The sequence below is a fragment of the Macadamia integrifolia genome, chromosome 9 (genome assembly GCF_013358625.1).
Source record: "Macadamia integrifolia cultivar HAES 741 chromosome 9, SCU_Mint_v3, whole genome shotgun sequence".
In the NCBI taxonomy this organism is placed as follows: domain Eukaryota; kingdom Viridiplantae; phylum Streptophyta; class Magnoliopsida; order Proteales; family Proteaceae; genus Macadamia; species Macadamia integrifolia.
The window spans coordinates 33674721-33698916 of record NC_056565.1 but is presented as its reverse complement, the minus strand read 5'-3'; the positions used below and the strand labels follow the sequence as shown (position 1 = coordinate 33698916).

General features: G+C 37.4%; 1 pseudogene; it reads right to left on the bottom strand.

The window, feature by feature from the left end:
* Positions 1-2082: 2082 nt before the first annotated feature.
* Positions 2083-20580, bottom strand: LOC122089735 (annotated as a pseudogene).
* Between the last annotated feature and the right edge of the window lie 3616 nt (positions 20581-24196).

Here is a 24196-nt window from a genome sequence, read left to right as displayed (position 1 = left end):
TTTTTGTTTGATTTTTTTTTTTTTTTTTGCAAGAGAGGAAGATGGGGAGGCATGGGTTATTGGAGAGGTAGTGGGGTGTAATAAGAAAAGGGGAGGAAAATGTGGGGATGAGGAAGGTGCTCGGTGGAGCTTTATGCGGCTCGTGATACCATGTTGAAATAGTCTATTGGCATTAACTTTAATGAGTATACAATGGTGCTCTTATATAGAGATTACAGTTATTAAGTTATATACAAACTCTATGGTCACATGTGGGAGACTCAAACTCTAATAGTAATAGGGTAGGACTCTGTTAACATATGTGAGTAATGGACAGAAAGTCTATTATCACATGTGAGAGTCCTATTCCAACTCTGTTGTCTCATAAGGTAGTCTTGGACTGCAAGTAGTCTCTAGAGTTTGTGCTCACTGAAAATGCCTACAATGTAGGAGAGGTTGTTGAGTGTGAATATGACTCTAGAGGTGGAGTTCGAGTGGGACGCTAACTGTCCTGATAAGGAGCAACCTATATTGATGAGGGTGAGGCTGATTGGAATCTGGATTCAGACCATGCAGGAGAAGTGATTGGGACAGGTGACCAGTTGAGGCTGTCTCTGCTGGAAAACTCTATTCCCTGTCGAAGTGGGGAAAGTGGGGCTAATCTACAACGTTTAGTTCCAGCACCATGTATCGATAAGGTAAGCAATACATCTGATAGGGGTGAGATTGAGGTTGTGATTCCAGTGATTTCTAATGTACTGTCTCAGATTAGTGAAAATCCTACTACAAATTTGGAGGAAAACAAACATACTCATAGGCCTAACGAGGCAAGGGCTGTGAGGGGGAACTCCAGGCATTCGAGAGAGGCTCTAGAGGATGCTGAACATGAGGTGTGATCAATCTCTGAGAGCACAATGCATAGAGGAACATTGGTGGTGCATCATGAGATTGCACGCTTTGATGACCTTGCTAGAATTGCAGAGCTCAATGCAGTTGCACAGGCAACAAAAAGGAGAAAGGAGAAGGGCGTTGTCAATGCGAAGCAAGCCAGAAGGACTAGGTGCATTGCATATTCCAGGAAGTAAGTCATACGAGTCCACTTCTAGAATGTAAGATGATTCAGGAAAGCCACTGCTCGTATGGATTTTAAAAATATGGTGGGGGAGAAGATCCTTGATATTATGTGTTTGGTAGAGCCGATTAAACACCCATCAGCTTTCCCTCATATGATGATGAATAGGCTAGGTTTTGAAGCTACTCTGATTAGTAATGCTCGAGTGGATGAGGTATTGAATCTATGGATTATGTGGAAAAGGGGGTTGAAAGTGCAAGTTGTAATCACTGATTCAGATAAGCAAATTACCATCAGGGTGGAGTGGAATCAACAAGATGTGTTTATTTCCTTCGTGCATATGAGCTATTTTAAAGCGATTAGAAGGCAATTATGGTTGGAACTTGCAATTGTTCCAGTAGGTCAGACTATGGATTATGGTTGGTGATTTTAACACAACTCTAGCATCGCATGAGAAGAGGGGACTAGGGGCTTTTAACTTGGGATCAGCTGTAGAGTTTGAAGCCATGGTTGACTCCTATTCAATGATTGCCCTTCCATCATAGGGAAGAAAATATACTTGGACCAATAATAGAAAGAGGGGGAACATAGCAGTTGTCCTTGAAAGAGAGTTTTGTAATGAAGAATGGCTAAATCGGTTTCAGGATTGTTCTCAAATGGTTTTGCAAAAAGACTTGTCAGACCATTGTTCTTTTCTAGTGGTTTCAGAGCCAACTGTCAAACCAATCAATTGCCCATTTAGATTTCACAAGTTCTGGTTGGAGGAGGAATCATTCTTGCAGCTAGTCAGAGAATCTTGGGAACAGGAAATGATGGGATCAGCATCCTTTGTTTTAGATGATAAGCTAAAACAATTGAAGCCACAAATCTACTCTTGGTCTAGAGCCTCACTCCCAAATTTTGAAGTTGCTCTATTAAAGGCAAAAGCAAATTTAGCCAAGGTTCAGGAGGAAATTGATAGTGGACATGGATGATGCACTGTTTGGGAAAGAAGTACATGCGAAAACGGCATATTTGAAGGCCTTATCTGATCATGATAAGTTTTGGGCTGAAAATCCAGAATCAGATGGCTGAAGTAGGGGGATAGAAACTCTAAGTTCTTTCATCTGGCTTCCAAAATTCGAAGATCCAAGAACACTATCAGGAGAGTGTGGAAGGCGGATAGAGCTATAGCTGTGGACAGGGAAGGTATGACAAACTATATATCATTATACTTTAAGGAGTTCCACAGAAGTACACCTATGGTGGAGCATGGGGAGTTGATGGATTGTATTCCACATTTGATAGATGAGGTGGACCTACTTTCCTTGGATTTGATCCCTAGTCTAGTAGAAATTAAAAAAGCAATGTGAGACTTGGACCCTAATAGCTCCCCAGGTCCAGATGGATATTCAGGGGCTTTCTTTAGGCATTGTTGGGAGGTGGTGGCTGATGACTTTGTTCGTGCAGTCAGAGAGTTCTTTCACACAGGAAGAATGCCCAAAGGTATGAATAACAACTTCTTAGTATTAATTCCAAAAGTTATTGGTGCTGAGTCTCTAGATTAGTATAGGCCTTTATGCATGGGGAACTTTTTTTGTAAGTTCTTATAAAAAATTCTTGTGACTAGGCTATCCCAATTATTGCCTAGGCTAATATCTGAGGAACAAGGGGCTTTTCAGAGAGGAAAGTCATTCATACTAACATTAGCCTAGCTTCGGAGCTGGCTAATATTATGCACCACTCTACAAGAGGAGGAGGAATCGGGGTACAGGTTGACACTAAAAAGGCTTTTGATACATTGTCTTGGAATTTTATTTATCAAGTTCTGAAAAAATATGGATTTTCTGACACTCGGGTAACTGGATTCATCAAATCTTGAGTTCTTCAAAAATTTCAATTCTTTTGAATGGAGTGCCAGTTGGATACTTTGGGGTTGAGAGGGGCCTTTGGCAAGGGAATCCACTGTCTCCGATCCTTTCAATTCTGGCGGAGGAAGTGTTCTATAGGGGGATGAGCAAAATGGTCAAGGAAGGGAAAGTTAAAGCCCTAAGGAGCCATAGGGGTGATTATGCCATCTCACCTGCTATTTGTAGATGATATTTTTGTGTTTATAAATACATCTATGAATTTTGTGAAGAATTTCAATGACTTTTTAACTCAGTATCATGAGTACTCAGGTCAATGTATAACTCTTGGAAAGAGCAAAAATTTTATGGGGAGAATTCCAGGGGAATGAAAGAAAAGAATCTCAAAGATATTGGGAATTCCAATATGTAATTTCCCAACTAAATATCTTGGGGTAGAGATATTTAAAGGTCGAGTGAAAAAACAGTTTTTGTTGGTTGTCTTGGACAAGATAAGGGATGAATAGATGAAAGGGAAACTTCTTTCCATGGCGGGAAGAGTTCAATTGGTAAAATCAGTTATTTCAGGGATATCGTACACATTTTCTCAGCTTATTTGTGGCCTAACTCTCTAATATGTAAAGATGAGCGCTGGATGCAAAATTTCATATGGACAGGTGGTGTGGAGACTACGAAGGCAATAACAGTTAACTAGGATACAGTGTGTAAGCCTAAGGAGGAAGGGGGCTTGGCATCCGCAGGCTCAGGGATATTAATAGATCACTCCTTTGCAAGCAGGCATGGGCTATAAAGCATGGAAGACTAGTATGATTTTCTTATTCAGAGCCCATTACACAAAAATTGGGAATATCAGGAAGACTTTTAAATCTTCATCTGTTTGGCTTGGAGTGAAGAGAGTGTGGAGTTTTATCACAAGTATGGAAAGGTGGATAGTTTGGAACGAAAATCCATAAAGTTATGGAATGATAAGTGGGTTGGAGTGCCGTACTTAGTTGAGTTTTGTAATATTGAAGATTGCTCCATATATGACTCTAATTTGAAGGTGGTGGATTTGATTAGGGATAGGCAAAGGGAGATTCCAGAATTACGATCTAATGATTTTAGAAGGGGTTTTGAGATGGTAAGGAGAATTGTGGTTCCATAATATGAAGTGGAAGATAAATGCTACTGGGGAGATACTACATCAGGTTGCTTTACAATTCTCTCTACATGGAATGAAATACGAAGACGTAATCCTAAAGTGTCGTGGTTCTCTCTGATATGGGCAAAAAGTTTGCAGTCGAGACAATCAACATTTGGGTGGAGCCTTTTACATAGGAAGCTGCTAACAGATGAGGTGAGTAGCAGGAAGGGCATCCCATTTGCTTCTAGATGTGTCTTATGTAAGGCCAGCTATGAGTCGATCACTCATGTGTTTGTTGAATGTGTCTTCTCGAGGAATATTTGGCAGAAAACTCTTGATCTCTCTAGTGTTTATTGGCCTGTGTGGAATGAATTTGATCAGTTATGGCAATGGTGGATATGTAAGAAGAGAAGTACAGGTTTGAAGGAAGAATGTCAGCGGCTTTTATTGTTAGTGCTAATAATATATGGAGAGAATGGAATGGAAGGCGCCAGGAAGGTTTGGTTTTGACTAATGATCATATTTTTGAAAGAATTAGATATGAGATAAAGGAAGCTAGCAGCACTCATGAGGTGAGTATCAAGAGCCAGACAGACTTAATAAATTGTCCAAGGTTGGGTTTGAAGCCTTCCTCATCAAGGGCAGTAAGAATCTTAGAAGTATATTGGTGTAAGCCTTACAAGGGGTGGATGAAGTTAAATATTGATGGTCATTCAATGGGGAATCCAGGGTGAGCAGGGGTGGGAGGCATGCTTCTCAACTGTACAGGAAGGACCATGGACTCATTCAGTTTGTTTCTTGGGGTGCAAACAAACTACTTTGCTAAGTTTGAAGCATTAATTTTTTTCGCTAAAAATCCAAATTTTATTAAAAAAGAAGAACAAAAGGACCACAAACAACAAAAAAGAACTGAAGAGCTAAAACCCCCCCACCTTCGGCATTGCCATCAACAGAGGCACTCAACAGCCACTACAGAAATGATAACGAGGCCTACCTAAAGCATCTTTCACCACTTCTTCCTTAATGTGAGTTGGAAGATTTGGAGAAGTTTCAAAAGACCTGATTTGGCTGCTACTTTAGCAAGATAATCAGCAATGACATTGGCCTCTCTGAAGCAGTGAGTTAGCTTCCAAGGAATAGACTGAAGATAATGAGAAATACTAGACCACTCTTGCAAAACAAACCAAGGAATGTTTTTTCCCTGCAGTGCCACCACAACCGCCTCTAAGTCTGTCTCTATCCATAGAGCCTCAATCATTCTGGTTTTTGCCTTCTATATTCCTTCTACAAGACCTTTGAATTCAATCACATAGTTTGATTGTGTTCCTAAGAAAACAATAAAAGAATCAAGAATTACACCTTTATGATCTCTAAGAACACTAGCAGCACTAGCTCAGCCTGGATTTCCCAAAGAGCATCCATCAAAATTCAGTTTATACCAGCCTACCATGGGAGCACACCAATACACTTCAAGAATAGTGTTTCAAATTGGCTCGTAATATGAATGAGGAATCCTTATGGATTGAAAGAGATTCACTAGCAGTGGTGATATTGATTCAGGAAAAAATGGTTCCATGGTATGCAATGCAGGAATGGTTAACAATCCAGCCATATCTAAGTACAAGGAGGTGGAAGATTACTCACTGTTATAGAGAGGTGAATCCCATTGTTGACTATCTAGCAAAGGAGGCTGCTAAGTCCAGATTGACGTGCTACAATTCTATTCTTCCTCCTCGTATAAGAAAGAAGATAGAACACGATGTTGCAGAAAGACCACGGTATAGATTTATCTAGTTCTCTCCCCTCTGTTGATGGCAATGCCGAAGCTGAAGGAGAGGGAATAGGAGTGCTTCAGGCTTTTTTAGCAAGATAGATCTTTGCTAATGGCTATGCCGAAGGTGGGGATTTATCTTTCGGCTAAGTTTTTTGTGATGTAATATTTTCTCTTTTAATAAAATTTGAGAATTTCTAGCTAAGTTTTTTGTGATGTAACATTTTTTCTCTTTTAATAAAATTTGAGAATTTCTAACATTAAAATAAAATAAAATAAAATAAAAAACAAAGGCAGCAATTGGGTATGGAGAGGTCCGGTGAGAAAGGAATTCCTGGGTAGGGAGAGAATTAGTGAGAACATGCCAGGTGATGAAACTATATATAGGGATGTGATGAGAGAACGAAACCAAGCTCCACCAAGAACTTTGGCTCCTTTCAATCCAATAAACTCCCAAGTCGAAGACGATAATAATATCCTACTGGAAGAAGGATTCCACTCAAAAATGTCCCCACTACCAGGGGGCTTCTACGAACATACAACTACTCCTAAGCAAAATCAAGAGTTGAGAAATTAAATGACTAGGGAACCAAGTACTTTTGGAGATAATAGAAGACACAAGCACCATCCTTTCAAATCCAACATTATACCTGATTCTGTCACCAAATGCTGAAAAAGAACTCCACAAGTGTGCAACCAGCCTAATGGTGGAGCCATCATCGACCTTGGAAACAATGATCTTGAACTAAATGTCTCAATTCTAAAATCTTTTTCCAAACCCAGAAAGCATCAGGTTCACATTTCACTGTCCAAATAGAATCCTTCCTGAGATATTTTAAATATGTCCATTGGGTACATAAACCTTCTCTTTTTAATAATTTTCCAAAGAAGGTTAAGAATGCAAACCTTATCAACATCTTTCACTCTTTTCAAAACCTAGACACCCTCCGTTTTTTGGAAGGTACATTGAAGCCCAACTGATGGTGTGAAAAAACAAAAAGTATTCTCTCCCCTTCCACAAAAAGGCACTCATAATGGCCTCGACACTCCAAATCACATAGCTAGGGAGACCATAGACTCGGGTCCAAAACAGATAGTAAGCTTGCATAACAAACCTAACAAGCTCCAAACGACCTGCAAAGGATTGGTGGATTTTCATTCTCTACTCCATTGTATTTATTTTTGTCATCTTTTTTGTTCCTTTTCTACCTATTATTTTCTTTCTTTCTGCTCTCTTACGACCTACCTCCTTACTTTGTTGTTGTGCTAAATATAGGTTTTTTTCTAGGTCTTCTTCTTGTGATTATAGTGAGCTGGAATGTGAGGGGGTCACAATCACCCCCCCCCCTATTTTGGCTAATGATCAGTATTTTTATATTATCTATAGAAAAAGAATGGTGAAAAGAATGTACATAAAAGACATCCAGACACGCCAAGACATCTCAAAGTCGCAAAAGAGATGTATAGTATATCATACGTGGGTGACAAAGCCTGATTTAATCTTTTTATGTGAGACAGAGTGCTCTAATCGTGAGAAGCTCTCTTTGCTTTTCTTAACAAACTATCCTCTACTAGGTGTGACCACAATCCTATAGTCCTCCATACTTCTCTACCAAGCCCAATTACTTTAAGAAGATTTTTCACTTTCAAGCCATGGATGTTTTCACCCGAATTTATATATTTTCTTGGTGAAAAGAGGAATGATATTGGTTATTGTAATCTTATGGCTAGGTTGGCTGCTCTAAGTAGGATCCTTAGGGGATGGAATACTCAATGTTTGGCCATATGGAGCAACAGAAAGCTAAAATTTGTAATTCTTCTTTTAAATGGGGAATCCTTTAACCTTACCACCATTGAATCCCTTTGATGAGTGTGTCATAGTCCTTAATTGGCTGCTTGATGCGAAGGAGGTTTTTTCATTTTAGAAATTAAGGCAAAACTATATTACTGATGGGGATCGAAATCAGAGGTTTTACCATATTGTTTCTGTTGGGTTGTGGGCTTAACTGATTCAGAATGATTTATTGAGCCCAGGCTATTTTGGCCCCACTCCAGGTGGGATATTCTTGCCCCAATCCATTGTGTGAATGAATTAAGGTTAGGAACTCTATTATAAATAGAGGCTAATGGTCCCTGTAGTAGTCACTTGCTTTTGGGAAATCATTAAATCCCCTCACAAGATTTAATGCAAAAGAGATTTTCAAGGTGAAAGGCTACAGAAGACCATAGCAAAGGAACCATGTCCATGTAGTTCTCCGTTGCCCACAAGGGACTATTCTTTAGCTCTTGGGGATCCACCCTACGCTTACATGTATGTGATTTTACCAGTTGTTTAATTGATTCATCATGTTCTAGTAACTGAGAGGGATTGGTTTCATATTTAAAGAACTAATCCAACAAGTGATATTAGAGGCCCCCCTCCACGAGAAAAAGTCATAAAACCTAAAGAAGAAATATAGTCGTCACCAAAATCTTTGGGCCCCAAAATGGAAAGTAAGAGGGGACCGCCACGATCACAACATCATGTAGCACATTGTCAGAATCATCTGGACGCACCACCATGTACCTCTACGGTCTAGTGAGTGATCTCACACACCAAACCATGGGTTAACTTGTAATGGTTTTTGGGTTAACTCGGTGAAACGGCCAAATTGAACTGGGCTGACAAAGTCAGGTCAACCTGACCCATTGACCATCGACCCAACCCATCAACCACCCTGGTGACATGTTGACTAGACTCGATCAACTAGTGAACCGATCTAACTGTCCGAACCAATAACCCAAATTGAAGACACATAAATCTGACCCGATAATCTAGATGGGTGAGCCAGTTGAACCAAATCGGTCCAAACCAAACGTCTGACCAAATCGGATCAGCCCGAGAGTGGTTTCACGCGTCAACTTATAAGGGCAAGTGGAGGGGTATTTTTTACCCCAATTTTTTTGCGTTGGGTTCCAAAGATGGATTGACTATATGATGTACTTGTGAGAAGTGAAGTGGAAAATCACTCATTGCTATCGTAAACTGAATTCTGTCGCTAACTACCAATCTAAGTCTGGAGCTCAATTTGAAGTGTTTACCCCTGTGATCTCTTGGTCGGCTTTGGTCAAGATGGACTTGGACATGGATGCCTCGGATCATCCAAGATATAGGTTGTTTTGACCATCGTAGTTGGGTTTTCTCTGTGTGGGTGTGTTGAGTTTGGTGTCCTTTTCTGCTAATGGCAATACCAAAGGTGGATTAGAGGCACCATCTCACGCATCCAAGTGGGAGGGTGGGGTTGTGGTGTGCCCTCTTTTATTGTATATTATTTTTCCTTTTTTTTTATTATTAATACAAATGATTTTTAGTGAAACAAATTAGGTTTTGGGATGAACCTTGCATTCATTCCTACTTGGAGGGGTTTTGTATCCCTTTCTCTTGTAAGAGACATTCTTTTTATGAATTTTTTAGTTGATAATCAATGAAAAGTTCCTCTTTTTTCTAATATTTTACCCTCTCATGTGGTCTGTCATTCTAAAAATTAGACTACCTATAGTCCCTTGTAATGACCAATATTGGATTACAATCAAAGTCGGGGCTGTTAACCACCAAATCAGCAGTTATTTTTATTAGAAAGGTTTCTGATACTGTTTCTTTGATTAGGACCTCAATTTATTACAAACAATGGTGGGAAAATAGTTGTTATCTTACCGAAAAATAAATAAATAATTGTTACCGTCTACATGGTAGAAAAATAAAAATCAGGCGAAAGACAAATGTTAAAATGACACAGATTTCAAATTTTGCACCATGGTCAATTTTGACAGTTTTACCCTAACAGATTTTTCGGTGAGGGCTCTAGGTAACTGGTGTTTGGTTACACAACATGAATCAATAAAATTTATTAAGAATTTAATGACTTTTTAGAAAATTGGGAAACAACCTCTTTGCAAAGCAAGGACTAGGTTGTACACATTATGGCCCTTCTGACCTTTAGTGGTCGGAGCCTCATGCATTAGGTGTGCTTTGATTTTTAATACTTTTAAGAAATTATTTTATTTTGAACAATAGGAGCCTAATTAAAGCTCATGGGAATTGAGTATCACTGTGGATTCATGATTTTACTTTCATTTCTATAGATTAACAACTTTTCTAGAATTATATCGTTGTAGATTCATCCTAGCAAAAAAAGAAAAAGTCATTGTGGATTAATGATTTCACCTTCATTCCTATAATAAAGTTTCAACTACAACCAAAGAGAGTGGATCAAGTTCTCGGGGACTGACCCACACGGATGGACACCCAAGGAAAAACCTTGTGGTGGATTCCATCTATGTGGATGAAACCGTACAAGAATGGATCTTGTACAAGAACCTGATCCACACTCCAACCAAATGCCATGATGATCACCAAACCCTGTCTTCACAAAAACTCAATTTTCTCTTTGGGAAAAAGTAGCCTAAAAGCAGCATGGGTCTTATGCTTGAACATAAAGGGCAGTGGATGACCGGATCACCCCTCATGAAAGACAAAAATCTCCATGTTGATGCTTTTGTGGGTGTTCTTATTGATCCTTGCATTGGTGTAGGGCCATACTGCCTTTTTGGAAATTCATACTTTTTTTTTAATAGAAATAAAATAACTGAAAGAATAAATATGTACAAAACCTTCATATATTGCTCAATAGAACAGAAGGAAAACAAAAATTCTACATGGGTTCTCAGGAAGAGGAGAGAGAGAGAGAGAGGTGACCTTGATGAAGAAGGTTCAATTTATCCCGTATTTCTAGATGCGAACGTTTAACTTGTTCGTGCACTTCTTCAAACAACCAAAACTTTCCCTTAACTATTCAAAGAATTCGGAAAGTGGTCACTGCTGATAACGTAACTCAACATGGAAAGCGCCAAGATGAGTTCTCTGTGAGTAAATAGGATATGACTTTGCCTCAACCCCTGAATGCCTGAGAAATAGGATAACGGAAGGTCCATCATATCCCCTGAAACGTGCGTACTTCCCTCGGAATAGGAAAGCTATGGTTCTGAATCATTTGGAATCCACATACTTCGCAAGAAATATGAAAGCAATAGGTCCATTAAATTCTAGGGAAAGGGCTTATGCGGGCCCTACCAGCATGGGATCAATGGGAACTCATGCATGGCATCCAAAGAGAGGTACCGGTTGATCATTTTACTGCCCCATGTGAGAGTGCATTGTGAGGCGCTGTTGGACAGCATTTCTTTTTCCCTAACATTTTTCATGACTTTTTATGTTTCAAGGTTGAATTTTCCTGAAAAGCCCTCAAGGTCAAGGCAAACCTGATGAGCCCAAATTTGTAAACACCAATCTCAAATCCCTTGCTCACATCTAAAATTTAACCTAGATAAGTTTGTCAAGTGATAGAAGAAATGTTGAAAATCAACCCTGGGAGAGTGCCTAATAGTGATCGGAGTAGAGTAAAGATGCATAGATGTATAAATTTTTTTTTAATTGGTTGCATAGATGGACATTGGATTCATGCCAATGCATAGGAGGTTATTTGATTGATTTAGGCTATAAATAATCCGACACGTGGGTCATCCAAGGCAAGTACTAGCTGTCCAATGAATCAGAATTACCACATCTTCTTCCTCGTGAAACAATGAGATGTATTGCCTTAATAAGGTTATTGAGGTTGCCAAACCATTCAAATGAATCATCTCCTCCCCACCCCACCCCCCCACCCCTCCCCTCCCCTCCCCTCCCCTCCCCCTTTCTTTTCTTTTCTTTTTTTTTTTCGAGGTGGGCCGGGGGGGGTTTGGGGGAGTAGGAAAACTATTTTGCGACCAAGTTTACATAAACTCAAGATAACTAAAGCCTCCAAACACCAATGAAATAATGACCACAAGTTTTCACATAAAGCACAGAGTAAATATGAAGTTTTAAGACCTTTGGAATTCATCTGCAACTTATTTTGTTATATACAGAAGACAGCTCGCATTGATCATTTACAATAATAAGGATTCATGTAACCGATCTCATTTAGTTGGGATAAGATTGAGTTATTATTGTTATTGTTATTATTGAAATAATATCTATGAACTCCTTTGAAACCAAGGTTTCAAGCCGTTGCAATAACAAATTGAAGTCATCGTTACTCCTAAGGAGGGTTAAACGTACATATCTGTCTTCAATGCCGAAAAAGCTACCTGAACGACCAATGACACCAGCAGCTTGTCCTCTTCCATCTCACACTTCATCCATGCATAACCTACAAAAGGATTTAGTTCAGTGATGTCAATGTAAAGTTTAGAAGGAATTAGTGGATCGATTTGAAATATTTCACTACTCAGCTAGCATTCTAGTTGTCTGTCAGTTCAAGTAAATTTCATTGCAAGATAGATATAATTACTTAGGAAATAATCAGAGATGGGCTACGTCTACGGTCGAGCGATAACAAAGCTTCCATTATTCTAATGAAAATATCAAAAAAACCCTAACATGCACTCACCACTTTATGTTAGCACCCTATATATAGCGTTTTGACGTGTTACAATATAAAGAAACTCTAATTCCCGAAAGAACAAGAAATCCCTTATTATAAACGACCCCAAAAATATTTGGAGTAACCCAACACCCTAGCCCACTCTCCGGTGAGTGGAACTGCTAATATTGGGAAAGAATCAACAATACATCTTGGATTAAACTAAGATCAGGCTTCACCAATAACAATAATGTAATGTACTTAAAGAATGTGTAAAATTTAAGCATGGCTCAAAACATATCTTTTTTAACCTTAAAAAAGAAAGATAAAATAGATATGCACTATGTCTAGAGTAATTAGTACTTCGGATTCAACCATAACCCACACAAACACACACACACACACACAAACAGAAGGTCGATGAACATCTTGCAAGTAACCACAATATTGAGAAGACAATTTTTGAACGGAGAAACGCTTCGAATAAGCAATAATTTTGTTCAGATTTTCCCACCGATCTGCTATGGCTTTGTATCCAAATTCAAAGAGTGTCTTCCCTTCATCTTCCAATACCACTTTCAAAATCTCCAAAGCTCGCACTTGGGTCTCATGAGAGACACCCAGGGAAATAAGTTCCAAATATGTTACCATTCTTTGATACACATTGGCATCTTTTATGAGTGCCAATCTGCATAATCAGAAAAAGAAAATAAAAGTAGAGTTATATATAGTAAATTACTGCTAAATGAGTAATAGCTAGAGAGTATTATATTACCCAAACCGGCTACCGGCATGACCCGTAATTTTTGACAGTGTGAAGATCATTAGATCTCTATCAACAGGAGCAGGGATTGCTGAATAATGAGGCCAATAATATGCATGGTCATACATAATATTCACATTTGAGCCTTGGAGAACAGGATCTCTTAATTTACTACCAGGGTTGTTGGGTGAAGTTACAATTTCCATGAAAGACTTGGTAGAATTGTTTGATATGTTCTCCCATAAAGTAGCATCTCCTTGCCATTCAAAGTTCCTTGATTTAAACATGGTTGCATGAGCTTGATACATGTGTAATTAAAAACAACCAGGATTTAATCAGAAAAAATTAATTCATTTTACCTAGGTTTGGTTGCAAAGGAATCAAAGAAAAGGAAAGTAAAAAATTTCAAACTCAAAAAAGAAAATTTAATAATTATTACCCAATTGTATCATAATTAGTAATGATACATTTTACATGTTTTTATTTTTATTTTTATTTTTTTTTCACAAAGAGATTTGTATGCAAAGTAAAGTGAAATTAATAAGCATATATAGAATATTTCGAGTTAATGATATAGCTACACGAGGTAATGATTACACAAGGAAGTTTCTTTTTTAAGTTCGAAATTTTCACTTATTCCCTTTATTTCCCCTGCAACCTAACAAAGCCTTTTAGTTAGAATTGCAAAGTGAATGGTAGCAGGGTTGTTTGTTATCGAGTAGTAAGGAGCTCGTGCAACAATATTAACGGGTTTTAACAAGCGGACGTCATCGGAAAGTGCATAGAGTGATGCATGAAGCAATTGTGTTGATCCAACACCAAATACTATGAATTTCCTTCTGTAACAGCATTTCCAACAGTCTTATGTAATTTTTGGATATGTTTATCAAGCTCGGCCGAGACAAATGATGATTTTGGGAATGAGTAACTCATCCGATGCCAACCAGAGACTGTTACGGCACTGCTTGTTGCATGTTGCATCTTGCATCTTGCATCTTGCATCTTGCATCTTGCATCCAATATGGTTCCAAAAACAATAGATCCCCTCTGCAAATCATGATTAATAATTATTATTATGAAAATATCAAATTGTTGGAAAATCATGCTTTGTTTGACTCAAGTGAGTCGAGTAAAAATATATATATATATATATATATATGAAACTTGGTTAGGAATCAAGAAGACTTGCCCATGTTTAAAAAATGATTAGTCTAAGTCAGTTTGATTTTTTTTTCTTGATTCTGTTTTTTCCTGAGTCATGAAAAACTCACCAAGTCTGTTTTTCTATTTTGTGGGCCATTTACTATTCAGAAATATGGTTCCAAAAACAATAGATCCCCTCTGCAAATCATGATTAATAATAATTATTATGAAAATATCAAATTGTTGGAAAATCATGCTTTGTTTGACTCAAGTGAGTCGAGAAAAAAAAAAAAATATATATATATATATATATATATATGAAACTTGGTTAGGAGTCAAAAAGACTTGCCCATGTTTAAAAAATTATTAGCATAAGTCAGTTTGATTTTTTTTTTCTTGAATCTGTTTTTTCTTGAGTCATGAAAAACTCACCGAGTCTGTTTTTCTATTTTTTGGGCCATTTACTATTCAGAGACCATAAGCTGATGTACAAATAAAACAAAACTCCATATATATATATATATATATATATTTCTCCTTATTGTGAATATCCCCGATCTCTTCTCATTCAAAGAGGAGAAGAAGGAAGATATTAAGAACATGACTTGTCTAACTCATCAAGTTTCCGAAAAGACCACTATAATCCCATGTAGTTAATGCCCCCCCCCCTTCCTTCCCATTGGCCAGCTCGCTAGCACAATGGCCACACAATGGATATGACATATATACGTTGTTTGAAAGTAACCAAACACTATAAAACATAGACTTTTGGGTTGGGGGAGTGGGGTGAACAAGCTTGATATGCCAAAGTTCAACGTTGTTCCTAGATGAATAGGAGAGTTAAAAGTTGACTAGTTTGGTTCAAGGTCTCAAGCCAAAATTAGTGAATTAGGTTAGTGTAAAAATTCTCTATAACGTTGCTCTTGCACCAGCATGGGGGGCTAATGAGAACATACCTAAAAGCATCAACAAGGTAGGAATTTCTACCTTTCAGGAGGCAGTCATTTCACCTGCCTCTATCTAGGCACAGTATCCACACTCCCAATTAGAGTCTTTTTTTCCCATTGGGTTATTATGAAGGATAAGTTTACATGTTCTGCTTTAGTGGGCCTAAAATATGGGCCTGCTAACAAAGACATAATGTGCCAACAGGCCTACTAAGAAAAAGAAGGAAAAGGATGAGTCATGAAGGCTGTGGGAGGGGGATTCCTGAAAATTAGATCAAGAAAATTAGAAAATACCCACAACCAGAATTTTTTTTTTTTTTTTTTTTTTGGTGGCAGGGTGTTTTATCTTAGTGAAAAAAGATCATTTCGACTTACTGAAGAATAACTATAATCAGGCTTCTAATAAGAATCAATATGTTAAAAAAAATTAATTAAATAAATAAATAGATGAAGCAATTGTTTCTTCCGTAGGGCATGCCTAATAATTATTTGAAGTGATCCTAATCTTCCTAACTATTCACGGTCCAAAAAATTATCTACTCAAAAAGGAAATATATATATATATATATATATATCATATTATTTTTAACTGCATGTACACATGCTTCGTGGCTAATCTTTCCCTTTACTACCAAAATCCTTCTTTCTTTTTAAAATATCCTACTTCCTTCCCTATCTTTTTTGTCCATCAATTTTATTTTTCCAAATTATTAGTACCCTTTATATTATTTTAATAATTAAAATTAATAACTCTTTAAAAGGTAAATTTTTCCGATTTTCCTTTTCAACTTTCAACACGATATTAGATGTCTGTTAATTTCTATATTCTCTTTCAAAACGATATTACAAGGTCATTCTTGACCGCCTCAATCTATCCCCCATCTTATCCCCAAATTAGAACCACCCTATATCGTTTCTATATCCTTATCGTCCAGATTTCCATATAATATCTCTAAATTAAAAACAAAAATCTTATTTCTTTTAAAATTCTTCAAACTCTCTCTTTGATATTATAGGGAAGTAAATTTCGACATATCTTCTAACAAAAAAAAAAAATCTGTTTACAAGAAAATCAGATTTTCTTAAAATCCAATACCGCATCGATTTTCTTTCTATCTCTGCTACTTTGCTTCTACAGTCTTCCTCTTCAATCCCCTCTTCCACTAATTCATTCACCAATTCTCTCGCTTGTCCATCGGGTCAGATCGTTAGAGGGTCCGTTGTTGGTTCTCTACTTGCCGCCGGCATTCTTTATATCGTCATTACCGCATTCACTGATCCATCTTATTACCGGTTACCTACTGAAGATGAGTTACGGAGTTCGATCTCAGGTAATGTTGGTCACTTACCATGGGGCTCCGAAGGTGGTGGTGGGGAAAGAACCCATGGCCATCCTGGTCCGGCGGAGTCATGTGGGATGTCAATCTATGGCAGCCGTCTCTCTTTTTATGCAATATATAACCCTGGTCAATTTTTATGAAATTTGTAGATAATACGATTTTGTGTATGACTTGTATGGGAATGAGTCAATCAAACCCATTGCTCAGAATTGAACCATTGATCAATGCCTAATTTGATGTGAGTATCAAGCTGATGTGCTCAACTAAACTGGGTGGTCTTGGTTGCTGTCTTTATTGATTAATAAGCATTGAGATTCATGAACTTGAGTAAAGGCCACACAACTTAGGCTGCCCAAGGTTTCCCCTAGCTTTTGATTTATGTGTTTTTGGGTTGTTTTTCATCAAAATTGAGAAACGAAAACATATAATATGTATGGGAAAGGGCAAGGTCAAGGTCAAGGTTGAAGGCAGAGACTTTGATCGTTTCTGATTGGATCTGTTGATTAATGTTGCCTCTGAAATTATTGCTCCAGCAGTCACTCTCTTCCACATATTGGACACAACCAAAGTGCTTTAAGCAACATTAATCTGAATTTATTGGGAGCTGCCCCTTACCCTTGTAGAGTAATTTCTAAACCTCTAATCTGATATTTAATTAGATTGTTAAATTGGTTGTTGGTCCACAACAACACAACTGGTTTGTTCAGATTTTACTATAGTACTTCATTCAGTTCATGTGTTTAATATTTAATGTGCACATATATGACATAAAAATTAGGCTCTAATCTCTAGCAGCCAATATTCGACGGCACAAATTAGGCTCCAATGCTCCAATACATATATTTTTTCCCAATGGAAAAGGCACACTTTAAGATTAATGGCTTCCAAACAGTCTGAGATCACGATTGCCTTCTCCAGGTGAAATTTATCAATGAAAGTAATAGCTTTTCCAATACCTTGAATCTCTTTTTCAAATGCTGAGGTAGCTCTTTCTGATTCAACTTGTGCTTGATTTTTTTTTCATCACTGGGTTTATTCAAACATCAGACCAATCAGCAATGTAGCATAAAGGATCACAAAAACAATTTGTGAGAGTTAATAATTTCTGAATTTGATGTGCAAGGTGTATAGCTTGAAAAGAGAACGAATTCAAAATATGATGATTGTTGGAACTTCAACAGTACCTAGAAGATGTGTATGGGTTAGTCAAACAAATAGGTATTGGGTTGGGGGAAAAGTTCTGTTCCCTACACCATTTATTATAAAGCTCCAAGATGTGAGATGGGTTCTCACTTGGTGTTCTTCATCACTACTACATTGACCCTTTTCTTGCCAGATTGTGTATGCCACAAGGCTTCTTTTTCAATGATTTATTTATTTGAGAAAGTTTTTCTTCATCCATAGACGGCGGTTCACCAGCCATCCTAGGCTTCACAAACCCTATAGGGTTTTGTATGTTCCCAAAATACCCTCCTGGTAACCCCAATCCGATGACACTCATCTGAAGCGTCGTGGTGAATGAAATTCATTCACTGTAACCTTAGGAAAGTAGGTCCTTTTTCATTTATTTTTTATTTTTTTGTCACCAAGGGTCAAGAAAGTAAGTGCCTACATGTTTTGGACAAGCAGCTCCTTCACTGTACATCCTCTCGTGATCTTCATTGCTTTGAAATCCTAAGCATTTCATGTGTTCTCTCTTACAAATACCAGTCTAGGCTAGCTGGAAAGGGAAATACCCTTTGTACAGTTTCAGCTCTTCCTCAAAAACTTGTATCAAAGAGTCTAATTATGAGTAGATTACCAGAAAACCAATTTGATGACTTACAGAAGCTTGGATTTGATGCCAATTTCGATCCTATATATAAACGTGATACTTGGTTATTGGTCCATGATGCAAAGAATGTATCTCTCGAAGGAGGAATTGTGGATGATTACAAGGGACTCAAGAATTTCCTGTTCCCATATTTTTGGAACACAGAGTAGCCATATTGGATGAAATTGATCAGATGGTTTGTTAGGACCTTTATCTTGAATTAAAACTAATAATTGTTTCTATTTTAATTAATTCTGAAATGAGTTGTGTGACCCGTTAAAGGAAGAAATCATGGTGTGATGATTGGCTGGAGGGGGAGGTAGAAATGGAGGATATAACAATGGACCTGGTAACAGATATTGACAGCTGTGATTCGAAGAACCCACTTGCCGTCGTTGATGGCATTGAAGACATTTATGCCCACTACAGAATATCTGAGGCGCATTGTCTTGCATTATTCTTGAAAAAGCTCAGATCCACAACCATGGTTGTACATATTTTTAATGGTTTTTTGTACGCTCTCTTTATGTTCTTATTTTCTCAATGATCCTAGAATTTACAACTTGAAACACTATGTCAACATACATATGCAGTTTATAAATATAATTTCTTCTTTTTTTTTTTTACCGATTTACATCCTAAGGCATTCACAGGTTTTATTTGCGTTTTAATTTTTTTTCCTCTCTATTTGCGTTTCAGTTTGTGTTTGATGGAATTTTGCCTGATATTTCTCCTTGTATGGGATCTTTTTAAATATTAGATGATCATCTATGCCTCTATGATCAGTATGGTGAAGATGCGCTTAAATTTCGTAAGAAGGATTTGATCAGCAATTCAAAACTATAAATGTTACTCAACCTAACTTTGCATACATGCAAAATGTTCAAGCATTGTAGTAATGATGAAAATGTTAATAGTAAACACTTCCGCATTCGTTCATCCTCTTGATTACAGACTTCTAATGTAGCAAAAATTAGAACTTTAACAGAAATACTAAAAGTTAAAACAAAGCTGTAGAATATTAAATCAAGGCTCCCACAATTTGTGATCTCAGTTTCCTTGAATTCTTTTACTAACTTTGTACTCGTTGTATATGGCTTAATCCCTATTTCAAAATCTCTCCCTCGTGTGAAGTTTCAGAAATGTCATAGTCATGGCATACTTGAAATGTGTCCATGGCACCCCAGGCCCTTGGCCTAGCGGTTTGCAGAGTGTTCAGTAGAGTACCTGCTTGAGGGTTTGACACTTGATCAACTCCTCTCACACCAATTTTCTTGCTTTCCAAGAAGTGTGGTTGTGGCCCCTGTTGCCTACTCTGTGGGTCTCTTCTTAGCAACAGCTCAAGTAATGGAATTAATCTTCATAAATTAGGGTTCACATCATTCTCCTTATCTCTCTCTCTCTCTCTCTAACATTTTTTCTAAATAATATAATTCTCATTATTGAGTAAAATTTACTTTCTTTATTAAACTCTCTATTTTTCTCTTTTGGCAATATCTTTATTAAACTCACACCCTCCAATCTATCATGCCACATTCTAACAAAAAAAAAAAAAAAAACCACCATCCAAATGGATATTTTTCTTTTTGTGCTCCCACGTGCAAATGCACGTGTATTTCTTACTAGTATATATACATATATATATATATATATATATATTTTTTGGGTAGAAAATGATAACATATTTCATGCCAAAATGCCAGTGACTCATATTCCCCACGACGAGAAGCATGTATAGGATACGGTCAAGAGTCAAGACATAGCATGCCATAGAAAGTCAAAACCACTACATTTATTTACCCAAAAAAAAAAAGCCAGATTGAGAAAACCAATTCAGCAAGTTTGTAATTTTATCAGAAATATTTATGAACTCAGTGTACGTACTTCATGTCAACCTTAAGTGCTTAACACTGCACCCTTGATAATTGATTGGCTGAACAAATTAATAAATCATTTAATGGTCCAAAAAATACTGATTTAAGTCGTGTTTATGAAAAAATGGGAATTAATTTTCTTAAAAACACAAAAAGGGAAGAGGTGGTTAAGAGAACAAACCCGTCAGCGTTTGCAGGGCAGGCAGGCAAGACCTAAGAGCAATCAGGGCCTCCGTAACATAAGCTACACTCACAGACAGGCTTGCCTCCTTGAGAAAGGGATCCATCCAAGTAAGTTTTTCCATGGCCTGAACAGTATATGGATGCAACCTCCTTTGCATCTTCTGCTGATTTACTACTACTCCATGTGAGCACCCCAGTATGACGACGGATGAGGAAGAAATTGAAGAAGAAGAGATTGAAGAGGGGAGACAGAGCACAGAGTACGTTCGAAAATGTACTCATGGTGATACTCTCTCTCTCTCTCTCTCTCGCAAGTGAAACTCATAACCTCATATAGTCATGTTGATATTTATTTGGGAGAGGATCCCCCCAAGGGAGGAGGGTATTTAGGACATTTCTTAGGGGTGCTACAATATTATGGGTGGAAGCATGCAGTTTTTGTTTTAAGGAGATGTCATGAGAATCGCTAAGCCTACTTAGCTTTGGACAAAGTTTTCCTTTACCAATGGTTGAATGATGGGATGATCTAGATGTGACCCCCATCATTCCCCACTTCTCTCCCCACTACTGTACATGGTCGATGAGCCATGGTTCCCACCGTGGCTTTGGGAAAACAAGAACCTTTATTTTTACGGAAAAAGGTGCTCAGACCCATGAGGGTATGCTAGCACTTCTCTCAGTCTTTCTTGCCCCACATGAAATGACCTTCTTACCCTCCTATGCATGAAATCATACATTCACACACTTCAATGATGCTCGTCTATATACCAGTTGCTTAGAGATCCCTCTCCCTATTTTTATATTTCAAGATGGTAATATTGATGTGATGTGATGCGATGCGATATCTTTGTTTCAATTTGTCATTGCACCCACTTCAATTTCAATTTAGGTTTGTAAGTGGAGTTCAACATAAGCACACTCCAATTAAGTCTAAGGCTGCAATTGCCATACATTCTTGGAATGCATTCTAGGTAGAAATCATAACAAGTGCAGATTTAGTAGCCTTAGTCTTCCACTAATGATCTTAGGCATTTAGAGTCCTTTTACATTCAACATGTATTTGTTATTTCGACGTTGTACAGGTCCCAAATACCACTCTTAAAGAACATAAAATATACAATAATGATTTTAAATTGTTTAAAATTGTATAGTGAATTTATTGAGATTAAGACTGTGTTTGATATGAATCAATGCAATGGAGCCGTTTAGATTAAGGCTAAAAGCCGGGATCATCACTGATGCCATTTACCTAACTCCTAATGTCTGTCTTTTACCCAAAAAATGAAAAAACTCTTAAAGTCTTACATTATTATGTTTTTTTTATTTGGGGGTTGGGGGTGTTAGTGGGTGATGCTTATATTAAGCACCAATGACGTTATGTAATGTGAATGTGTTGTATCGCGATCGACCACAAGCTAGCTTCTTGTGGATTCTTTTTAGTTGTTCTATTCATATTCCAAAGTTGGAAAAGATTATTATCGTTTAGTAGGATTTATATCCCCTACAGCCAGGGTGGCTGGAGAGCAAGTTTTCAGAACTTGGTATCAGGATTGGGAATGGTCAAGAATGGTATCATTCTGGTACGGATCTAAATTGTTTTAGATCAGATAGAATATCCTGGGTGTTCGGATCTTTGACCTGATTAATCCCTAGGGTCACTGTGATACCGTTTACATAGGACCGAGTCAGTTTGAGACGAAAACTCTCATGTGGTGGCCCAAAGAAATTAGGTGCAACGGCGAAGGTTTGATCACGGGACCTTGCTTCTTGAGACGGAGTACTATGTCCCCTCCAAACCAACTGCGCTAACCCCTTCGTATTAATCCACTGATATGATATCGGCCAAACATCAGGATCCTATCCAATCGATCCAATTCTTCATACCATGCTGGAGAGGGATCAGTCAGACACAAAACAAAGAGAAAATGTAAAATAAGAGACCCAAAACAGGAGAGAGAAATAGAGGGTTTCACATTTCTCTCTCTTGTTTTGTGTCTAGCTTGTCCTTCTTCGGCCACCCCGGTCTAGAGTGGATCTGAATCCTATCAGTAAAGAAGAACTATGTACAACAGTAAGATTTTTAAGGAGATGGTTTTATGCAGGGATGTGTATGTATATGATTGTGCTTCTCAATAAATTATTGGAATAGGATAGAACATAACTGTATTAATATATCCCTTTCTCTCCCCGTCCAACAGTTGAAAGCATGACAGCGTACATAACATAAAATTTGTTACCAAATAATAAATAAATAAATGGAATGACTAGTTCTATGGTCACCATCTCAATATATGTAATTTTTTAGCATAAGCAATTCTTTGGGTGGGGCCTACCAAGTGTCACATTCTTTATAAACAGGTATCACGTTGTGGCAATATACATGCATGAAAGCGGGTACTAACTTGTGATCAATGAATACCAATCGTGGTTTGAGGAATCGGTGAGATCAGATTAATATTGGTTTTGATCGATCTTAATTCTTGGTTGATACCATATTGATGAATCGATATGGACAAGGTTAAAATGATAAAAGTAAATAAATAAATAAATAACTTCAAACGTAAAATAAAAGATATTTCTATCCAATTCGGGAAAATCTAAATTGATATCAAATTGATATCGATCTTGACCAATTCCATTTCGATACCAAGTTCTCAAACCATGATTCCAATTGGTTCCTTTGCTCTTTGGTTGTGTATCTCACATATTTCTATTTCTGCATATATTTTTTATTTTAATAATCTTATTTTTCTCCTTTTTTTCTTCTAAAAGTTACAATAATTTATATTACCGAATTATACATTCATCACAGTAGTAGCATGAATTGCTCATGAAATAAGAAAATAGACATGAAACGAATATGGTAGCAAAACTCCCGAGTTCCTTATTGTCAGGTCATGGCTTCCCTTGTTGTAGATCTCTGGCCCTTTCTTCTGTGCATGTCTACATTGACTGTTTATCTGTTGTTGACAAGCGTGGATCAAATTTTTGTTGGACAATCTGATCCACACACATGGAATTTAATCGAAATTTAAATTCAATGTATACAGATTAGGATTGTACAAGAATGGTTCTCCATGCTCGTTGTTGATAAATGTTACTGACAACCTCGATTGCACAACCAAAACTATAATATTGAAGGGACCCATGTTTTAGGTGTTTCTTTTGTTTGGTGGATGAATCCACCTCAGTGTCAGGGGAGGAATTTTCCCTCTTCAGATTGTGCTTGGTATAGATTTTTTTCTTTTCTTTTCTTTTTTTTTTTTTTTTAATTGAAAAAGTGAGGACACCATGTTGGATCACCAACAAATCATAGCATAGAGGAAAATTAAGGACCCTATTCTGTACGCTTAATGTACATTTTCTCATTGGATTTTTTTTTTTTTAATTCTTCATTTTCTCTCTCTTCTCTAACTAATCTAGGCTCCCATTGATAATAGCATGTCATGTATTGCCATAATGCCATTGATGTGGCATAGGAGATTCCTTTTACATGAGCTGTGTGTAAAACCCTCCCCCAAATTATATTACACATAATAAATTGTTGTTTCTAATGGATCATTCAATAGTTCCTTGCAATGATTAAAAACTCAAATTTAGGCACATGATTGGTCTCCATTAACTCTACTTTAACTTGTCCCTAAATTGGTACAGAATCATCACACCCAGCTAGGATCGGGTTAATCAAAGCCAGTTCTAGTTGGATCTGAGTCGAATTGGCTGAATTTGTTGATTCCAAGTCGAATTGATTAATTTTTTCGATTTGATCCGAGTTTTAAAACTAAGGTATCATTTCCTAATGGAAAACTCGCAAAAAATTAATTTTTTTTTCAGTGAAAAGAAACAATTAAATTGGTGTGTATTCATGCCGGCCTCCCAGAAATTTAGTGGTATGAAA